General features: G+C 44.8%; 1 long non-coding RNA gene across 1 annotated transcript in view; it reads right to left on the minus strand.

Annotated features, from left to right (window-relative positions):
- Positions 1 to 6,969, minus strand: part of LOC140104900 (uncharacterized) — a 56,321-nt gene extending 49,352 nt beyond the window's left edge. Inside the window, exon 1 of the long non-coding RNA XR_011850445.1 lies at positions 6,793 to 6,969. This is a non-coding gene — a long non-coding RNA (uncharacterized lncRNA). The remainder of the gene's footprint in view (positions 1 to 6,792) is intronic.
- Between the last annotated feature and the right edge of the window lie 2,368 nt (positions 6,970 to 9,337).

Genomic DNA, 9,337 nt, shown 5'->3' on the forward strand with positions numbered 1-9,337 from the left:
TTATGCCCTTTGGTTTGAGTAATGCCCCAGCGGTTTTTCAAGGCTTTATGAACTCCATTTTTCATGATTACATCGGTGTGTTTATGGTGGTGTATCTAGACGATATTTTGATTTTTTCTCCTGATATGGTTTCTCACCAGCAACATCTCCGCCAAGTACTTACCAGGTTGCGCAAAAACCACCTCTTCGCTAAGCTGGAAAAGTGTGTTTTTTGCGTCCAGAAGGTTTCCTTCTTAGGTTATGTTGTGACTCCCTCTGATGTACAGATGGATCCGAGTAAGGTTCAGGCGCTCACGGACTGGGTTCGGCCTACCAATCTTAAGGCCCTACAACGATTTTTAGGTTTCGCTAACTATTATCGGAACTTTATAAAGAACTTTTCTGTGATCGCCAAACCCCTCACGGATCTAACCCGTAAGGGTGCTGATCCAAACAACTGGTCCCCTGCCGCTTGCTCAGCGTTTGAAACTTTAAAAGCGGCATTCTCGTCAGCCCCAGTTTTGGTTCAACCTGACCTCTCTCTACCGTTTGTTGTGGAGGTTGATGCCTCCGAGGTAGGAGTAGGTGCAGTGTTGTCTCAGGGGTCCTCCACTCTCACCAGACTTAGGCCCTGTGCATATTTCTCTAGAAAGTTTTCCTCTTGTGAGAGGAATTATGATATTGGTAATCGAGAGCTCCTTGCCATTAAGTGGGCATTTGAAGTCTGGCGACACTTTTTGGAAGGAGCTCTTCATCCGATAACTGTGCTCACAGATCATAAGAACTTAGTATATTTGGATACTGCTAAGCGTTTGAACTCACGTCAGGCTAGGTGGGCCTTGTTTTTCTCTCGCTTTAATTTTGTGGTCACCTACCGACCTGGGTCAAAAAATGTGAAGGCTGATGCCTTGTCCCGTAGCTTCGGGACTCCTGAGCTTCCAGCGACTACGGACAGTAATATTTTGTCTCCAGGTGTTGTGTTGGCAGCTGTCTCCTCCCACCTCTCCTCTCAAATTTTAGCAGGACAAAAATCTGCACCCAAAGACCTTCCGGAAGGCAAATTATTTGTTCCTCTTTCTTGTCGTTTGAGAGTGTTGGAGGAGACGCATTGCTCAGTGTTGGCAGGTCATCCGGGAATGCGGAGTACCTTGGATCTCTTAAAGAGAAGTTACTGGTGGCCTCACATGACTAATGATGTGCACGCATTTGTCCAAGCCTGTCAGGTCTGTGCGCGAGGAAAGACTCCCAGGAGACGTCCTGAGGGGCCTCTTCTTCCGCTTCCAGTTCCCACCAGGCCATGGTCTAAAGTGTCAATGGATTTTGTCACTGATCTGCCAGCATCTCAAGGCTATACAGTGATTTGGGTGGTAGTGGACCGTTTCTCCAAGATGGGACACTTTGTTCCATTAAAAAAGTTACCTTCAGCTGAAGAATTGGCTGATTTGTTTATACAGAACATTGTACGCCTCCATGGTATACCAGATGATATTGTGTCTGATAGGGGCGTACAATTTGTTTCCAAATTTTGGCGAGCATTTTGTTCTAGACTGGAAGTTAATCTGTCGTTCTCCTCAGCGTTTCATCCTGAGTCTAATGGTCAGTCCGAGAGAATGAATCAGGAGATGATTCAATATCTGCGACTCTTTGTCTCGGACAGTCAGGACCAGTGGGGGAAATTCCTTCCGTTGGCAGAATTTGCTATTAATAACCACTGTAGTTCGTCCACACAGGTATCTCCGTTTTTCTGCAATTATGGTTTTCATCCACGTTTCTCTTTTTCATCTGTGCCTGTCTCTAATATTCCTCGAGCGGAAGCCATTACATCCAAGTTGCGCTCGCTCTGGTCACAAGTTCGGGAGAATATTCAGAGGGCACAAAATTCTATGGTCCAACAAACTGAAAGAAGGCGCACTAAATCTGATACGTTTGTGGTGGGGGATAAAGTGTGGTTATCAACAAAAAACCTTAAATTGAAGGTCCCCTCTTTGAAGTTTGCGCCCAGGTTTGTGGGTCCGTTTGTTGTTACTCATATTGTTAACCCGGTTTCCTTCAAGATTACACTTCCAGCAGGGTGGCGGGTCCATAACACCTTCCATAAGAGTCTTCTGAAGCGCTATGTTGAGCCTGTTTTGCCTCTTTCTGACCCTCCTTCTCCATCTATTGTGGAGGGGAATCTGGAATTTGAGGTGGAAAAGGTGGTCAATTCCAGATGGGTAGGTAACTCCCTGCAGTACCTGGTCCATTGGAAAGGTTTTGGTCCTGAGGATAGGTCTTGGGTTCCGGCTAGAGATGTTCATGCTCCACGGTTACTCAGGTTATTTCATCAGACCTACCCTCAGAAGCCATCTTTAAGATCTAGGGGTCCGAAGGCCCCCCGTCAGGGGGGGGGTACTGTCAGGTTCGCTAGGGAGATTGCTGGGACTTCTGGTTCTTCTGGTGGTACCAGCAGCGTTCTCCGAACCCCGGCGCGTATCCGCGCAAACTCCACCTCTCGTCCTGGGCAGCGGCTGCTAAGATCTCGCGCTGTCTAGGAGTGGCTGGGACTTTGAACCTCTGCTTGGTGCTTGGTTGTTTCTGCACCATGAGGGGTTAATTCCCAGATGCTGTCCAGCACCTATCAGGTTCTGGAGGTGGAGTTCTGGCTGCATAAATTGCAGCTTCACTAGTCACCAGTGCCAGTGTTTGAAAATCCCTTTCTCCACCTGGTTGCTGCTAGTTTGTATTGCTCTGTATCTGTATCTATATTGTTGCTAACTCGGCTAGTTTTGGACTTTGACTCTTGCTTACTGATTCTGCTTTTGACGTACCCTCTAGTTGTGACTCCGGCTTGTTTACTATTCTTTTATGTTTTATGTTTGTCAGTCTGTTTGTGTTCCCCTTCCCACACTTACCCAGAATATTTCGAGTCTTCAAGTAGTCGCCCCACGGTTTAGCGTGGGGGGGCTATAGGAAGGGACAGAGGTTGGGGCAAGCTCAGGGCACACTATCCCCTGTCTTTTGTGTACCAATCCTAACAATGGGGAAGAAAGGTGATTTGATGCCTTTGAACGTGGCATGGTTGTTGGTGCCAGAAGGGCTGGTCTGAGTATTTCAGAAACTGCTGATCTACTGAGATTTTCACGCACAACCATCTCTAGGGTTTACAGAGAATGGTCTGAAAAAGAAAAAACATCCAGTGAGCGGCAGTTCTGTGGGCGGAAATGCCTTGTTGATGCCAGGGGTCAGAGGAGAATGGGCAGACTGGTTCGAACTGATGGAAAGGCAACAGTGACACAAATCGCCACCCGTTACAACCAAGGTAGACAGAAGAGCATCATAGGAAAAATGAAGAATTCACGGTCCAGCCAGGCTCCGAACACCAAGGATTTTATTTAGTGCATATACAAAATTTTCAGTGATCCACTCAGAAAGACAGTAGTGCCTACGCGTTTCGGACAGTGTCCCTGTCCTTAGTCATGGCTACATTACAAACACAGGTTGCTACATTTAAAGCCCAGTATAATTGGAGGTCCCTCCCATTTACCCCACCCACTTCCGTTGCCGCCCACCCATAGAGAAATGTGACAATAATATAATATACAGTAAAATTTCTAATGTCCGATTCACATTTCTACTGCCCGATGGTGATATAATTCCGGGCGGTTCGCAGATACATGTTGTGTTGTTCGGTAAGTCCATATCTTTTTAATGGACACTGGACTGGTCTATATCCACCACCAGCATGAATAGACTCACAAATGCAGCAATTGACGCAACATATCACCTGCATCGAAGAGAAAATTGCCACAACCAAAAGGTCAAAATTCCAAAGGGATGAATTCGACTATGAAAACCAACAGGTGTATGAGTGGGGACGTTGACCGCCGCATACTCCTCGATCTATTCTCAGAAAACCGAATAAAAGGCACCAACGGGATAAAACGCAGAAAGTTGGCTTTTTATCGTCTGACCAGGACTCCTCAGAGTATCTGACTCAGGAGTCAGAGTCGGACCAAGGTAACAACACCCCCAAATCTACGTCCTACTACAAGAAGAAAAGAAATAAGAAGCCCTCAAAAAACGCAGAGGGGGGCGGAAGCACCGAAGGAGTAAATGGTATCCCCTCTTGGACATTGAGAAGCAAAAAACCAAAATAAGTGAGTTGGATGTAGTCAACTTATCTAAACACACCCTTTCCCCTGATCAAGTCAAGGTCCTTTCACTAGGACTCAATTTTGTACCTGATAAGGACTTTGACATCTACGCTACTCTATGCGATATTAATAAATTCATTAGAGACTTAACGGTCAAACGCCATTTTTTTCATGCAAATGAGGGATCTGTCTTAAACCCTGAGAGTCCCCAAAGTCACCAAGTAAGTGAAAATGCATTTGTGGCCCTTGATTTTAGGGACCAGTTTACACTACAGTCTCTAATGTCTTTGAGTGATAATGTTGTAAACTATAATTGTGATAAATCCGGTAGTGAATTCAGGGTTGGGAATCCAAGATTTTACCCAGTTAACTCCCGTGTAGACTGCATGGACTTGTTTCAGGAGAGAATGGAACGTGACCTTAAAAAATTGAAAGACTCTCTTTCCTCTCACGAGCGAAGGGTCCACAATCTTCCTCCTCCCCTGAAACGAGCCTTGAAGGATATTTTGACCTGGCAAGATGTCACAATCAAAATGTCCGACAAAGGGGGTTCAGTTGTACTGATGGACAAAACCATGTATAAGGATCAAATTTTAGTGCTTCTTAACGATGTCTGTACATATAGAAAATTGAATGAAAATCCAACTAACTGTTTTAATAATGAATTGAAGAAGCTTTTGGAGGAAGGTGTAAGCCTGGGTGCTCTCACTCAGGGCCAGCTGGAACAGATTTTCGTTGAGGACCCGGTGATACCCATAATACATGGCCTTCCGAAAACCCATAAAGGGATTACACCGCCCCCCATGCGCCCGATTGTTTCGGGCATCGGGTCCCTCGGCGAGAATCTGTGTAGCTGGCTTGATTGGGTATTACAACCCCTGGTACGTCGAGTCCCGGGCTTTCTTCAGGATTCACGTGATGTCTTGCGGTCATTGGATAAAATCTGTTGGAAGGATGACTTTCACTGGTTAAGTTGTGATGTGGTATCTCTATATACTTCCATTCCCCATAATGTTGCCCTTAGGGCACTCCAATTCCATTTGGACAAATATACCACATATACACCAGAATTTAAGGAGTTTGTCATCATGACTTGCCATTTTCTCATCACACATAACTTCTTTATGTTTGACAACACGTTTTATTTACAGACAAAGGGGGTAAGCATGGGAGCCAAATTTTCCCCATCTTTGGCCAATCTAACAATGTCCTGGTGGGAGGAGCTCACAATTTACTCCCCAGACAGCCCTTTCCTGGAGTGCATCGAGTGGTATGGCAGGTACATCGACGATATCCTCATCATATGGCGTGGTGGTGTGCCTGCCATACCACTCTTTGTAAACTACATTAATGACAACACATTTAATTTAAGTTTTACGTATGTCACTCACCCTACGAACATCTCATTTCTCGACTTATCCCTACATGGCATTGTAAACAAACAAATCATGACTAATACTTACCGCAAACCTACAGCTGGCAACACGATTCTACATGCGAACTCCCAACACCCGCCCCACACCATACAAGCCATCCCAGTAGGAGAACTAATAAGAATAAGGAGAAACTGTAGTGACATATCCACTTTTCAGGAAGAGGCAACACAAACATGTGACAGACTCGCAAGTAGGGGCTACCCCCATTGGACATTGAAAAGAGCCTACACCAGAGCCCTTAATAAAAACAGACGTAATCTCATTTACCCACAACAATTAAATGACTCAAACCACACCAGCACTAGGCACCCTGATCCCTCTTACACCCCCACATTGGTTTTACAGTATAGCCCCCAGTTTAAGGCTATTTCCAATATTGTGAATCAACATATTCCCCTGTTGAGAACAGACCCTGTGCTTGAAAATATTCTTGAAAATGGATGCCGAATTGTCTCTAGGAGAGGCCAAAGTTTGGGGAATTTACTCTCCCCCTCTTTGTTCTCCACACAATCCAAACTGACTTGGCTTTCCACTCAGGGTTTCTTTAGATGTGGAGCTACCCGTTGTCAAACTTGCAACTTTGCGGAGAACAAAAAGAAAACTTTCACTTCTAGTGACGGCTCTAAAGCATTTGTTATCAAAAAATTTTTAAACTGCAACTCGACCAATGTAGTATATATTATACACTGCACTACGTGCAATCTTATGTACATTGGACATACATCTCGCAAGTTTAAAACCAGATTTCTGGAACATGTACGCGATATCATGAATCCTATGGGCAGTAATCTCTCTGGTGCTTCACAACATTTTGTTGTTACTCACAAAGGGGATGTTAGCTCTCTAATAACCTATGCCATAGAGAAGGTCCATGTGAATATTAGGGGGGGCAGCCCGCCTGGCCAACAGAGAGGCATTTTGGATCTTCTCTTTAGAAACATGTTACCCTCAGGGTCTCAATATGAAAAAGGAATTAATGTACCATTATTAATTCCACGTTTTGTCAAGTCTCATAAAATTCTAGAGCATCACATACCACAGTGGGGATGACCTAGGACTGCTCTCATTCAATTGCAGCCCACCTACTACCTCTATACTCCAGTGTCTAGCTTTCACACTTTTTAAAACATAATATTGTGTATTAATCTTTTTTAACATTTTTATAATGTTGATTTTAGTAGATTGTACTTCCAGGTTTGTCTAACATTACTTGTCTTATTTGCCCTAGATCTAACGTCATCTACCTTGATGTTTGAGGGGTTCTCTCGGCCGTGCGGCGAAGATCTCCCCCGCGTCCACCCGATTCTGGCTGTTCCGGGGACTTTCGTTCGGAATCTCCGCTGCGTTGCCGACGGAATCCCCCTCCACCATGGTCCTCCCCCTCCTCACTGACTTGTTGTCCAGTACTCTTTTGTCCGAGACTCACGTATGCCAGGGTTACCAGGCAACTCTAAACAAGACACGCTGTAAGATCACGTGACCAGTCATGTGATCCAGGCCGCATGACTAACTACGCTCCGCCTACAATACTGGGACCGTGATAGATGGACTTACTGAACAACACAACATGTATCTGCGAACCGCCCGGAATTATATCACCATCGGGCAGTAGAAATGTGAATCGGACATTAGAAATTTTACTGTATATTATATTATTGTCACATTTCTCTATGGGTGGGCGGCAACGGAAGTGGGTGGGGTAAATGGGAGGGACCTCCAATTATACTGGGCTTCAAATGTAGCAACCTGTGTTTGTAATGTAGCCATGACTAAGGACAGGGACACTGTCCGAAACGCGTAGGCACTACTGTCTTTCTGAGTGGATCACTGAAAATTTTGTATATGCACTAAATAAAATCCTTGGTGTTCGGAGCCTGGCTGGACCGTGAATTCTTCATTTTTCCTATACTGTTACGCCCTAGCAGAAGGGTGGCCCGTGCCGAGCCCGACGCCGAAAGGGGACAGGTGAGCTGGCAATTTCCCTTTGTTTTCATCAGACAGAAGAGCATCTCTGAATGTATAGTACGTCGAACTTTATGACCACAATGTACCCAACATCTGAGGGCTACTTTCAGCAGGATAATGCGCCATGTCATAAAGCTGGAATCATCTCATACTGGTTTCTTAAACATGACAATGAGGTCACTGTACTCAAATGGCCTCCACAGTCACCAGATCTCAATCCAATAGAGCATCTTTGGGATGTGGTGGAACGGGAGATTCGCATCATGGATGTGCAGCCGACAAATCTGCGGCAACTGTGTGATGCCATCATGTCAATATGGACCAAAATCTCTGAGGAACGCTTCCAGCACCTTGTTGAATCTATGCCACGAAGAATTGAGGCAGTTCTGCAGGTAAAAGGGGGTCCAACCCGTTACTAGCATGGTGTACCTAATAAAGTGGCCGGTGAGTGTAGAAGGCTATGCTTCTCTACTGTTACATAGACAGCTATGCGTCTCTATTGTTACATAAACAGCTATGCTTCTCTACTGCTTCATAGAAGGCTATGCTTCTCTACTGCTACATAGAAGGCTATGCTTCTCTACTGCTCCATAGAAGGCTATGCTTCTCTACTGCTACATAGAAGGCTATGCTTCTCTACTACTACATAGAAGGCTATGCTTCTCTACTATTACATAGAAGGCTATGCTTCTCTACTGTTACATAGAAGGCTATGCTTCTCTACTGTTACATAGAAGGCTATGTTTCTCTACTGCTACATAGAAGGCTATGCTTCTCTACTGCCACATAGAAGGCTATGCTTCTTTACTGCTACATAGACGGCTATGCTTCTCTACTGCTACATAGAAGGCTATGCTTCTCTACTACTACATAGAAGGCTATGCTTATCTACTGCTACATAGAAGGCTATGCTTCTCTACTGCTACATAGAAGGCTATGCTTCTCTACTGCTCCATAGAAGGCTATGCTTCTCTACTGCTACATAGAAGGCTATGCTTCTCTACTACTACATAGAAGGCTATGCTTCTCTACTATTACATAGAAGGCTATGCTTCTCTACTGTTACATAGAAGGCTATGCTTCTCTACTGTTACATAGAAGGCTATGTTTCTCTACTGCTACATAGAAGGCTATGCTTCTCTACTGCCACATAGAAGGCTATGCTTCTTTACTGCTACATAGACGGCTATGCTTCTCTACTGCTACATAGAAGGCTATGCTTCTCTACTACTACATAGAAGGCTATGCTTATCTACTGCTACATAGAAGGCTATGCTTCTCTACTGCTCCATAGAAGGCTATGCTTCTCTACTGCTCCATAGAAGGCTATGCTTCTTTACTGCTACATAGAAGGCTATGCTTCTCTACTGCTACATAGAAGGCTATGCTTATCTACTGCTACATAGAAGGCTATGCTTATCTACTGCTACATAGACGGCTATGCTTCTCTACTGCTACATAGAAGGCTATGCTTCTTTACTGCTACATAGAAGGCTGTGCATCTCTACTGCTCCATAGAAGGCTATGCTTCTCTACTGCTCCATAGAAGGCTATGCTTCTCTACTGCTCCATAGAAGGCTATGCTTCTCTACTGCTCCATAGAAGGCTATGCTTCTCTACTGCTCCATAAAAGGCTATGTTTCTCTACTGTTCCATAGAAGGTTATGCTTCTCTACTGCTACATAGAAGGCTATGCTTCTCTACTGCTACATGGAAGGCTATGCTTCTCTACTGTAGCATAGAAGGCTATGCTTCTCTACTGCTCCATAGAAAGCTATGCTTCTTTACTGCTCCATAGAAGGCTATGCTTCTCTCCTACTACAT

Source organism: Engystomops pustulosus, chromosome 10 (assembly GCF_040894005.1).
Source record: "Engystomops pustulosus chromosome 10, aEngPut4.maternal, whole genome shotgun sequence".
Lineage (NCBI taxonomy): Eukaryota > Metazoa > Chordata > Amphibia > Anura > Leptodactylidae > Engystomops > Engystomops pustulosus.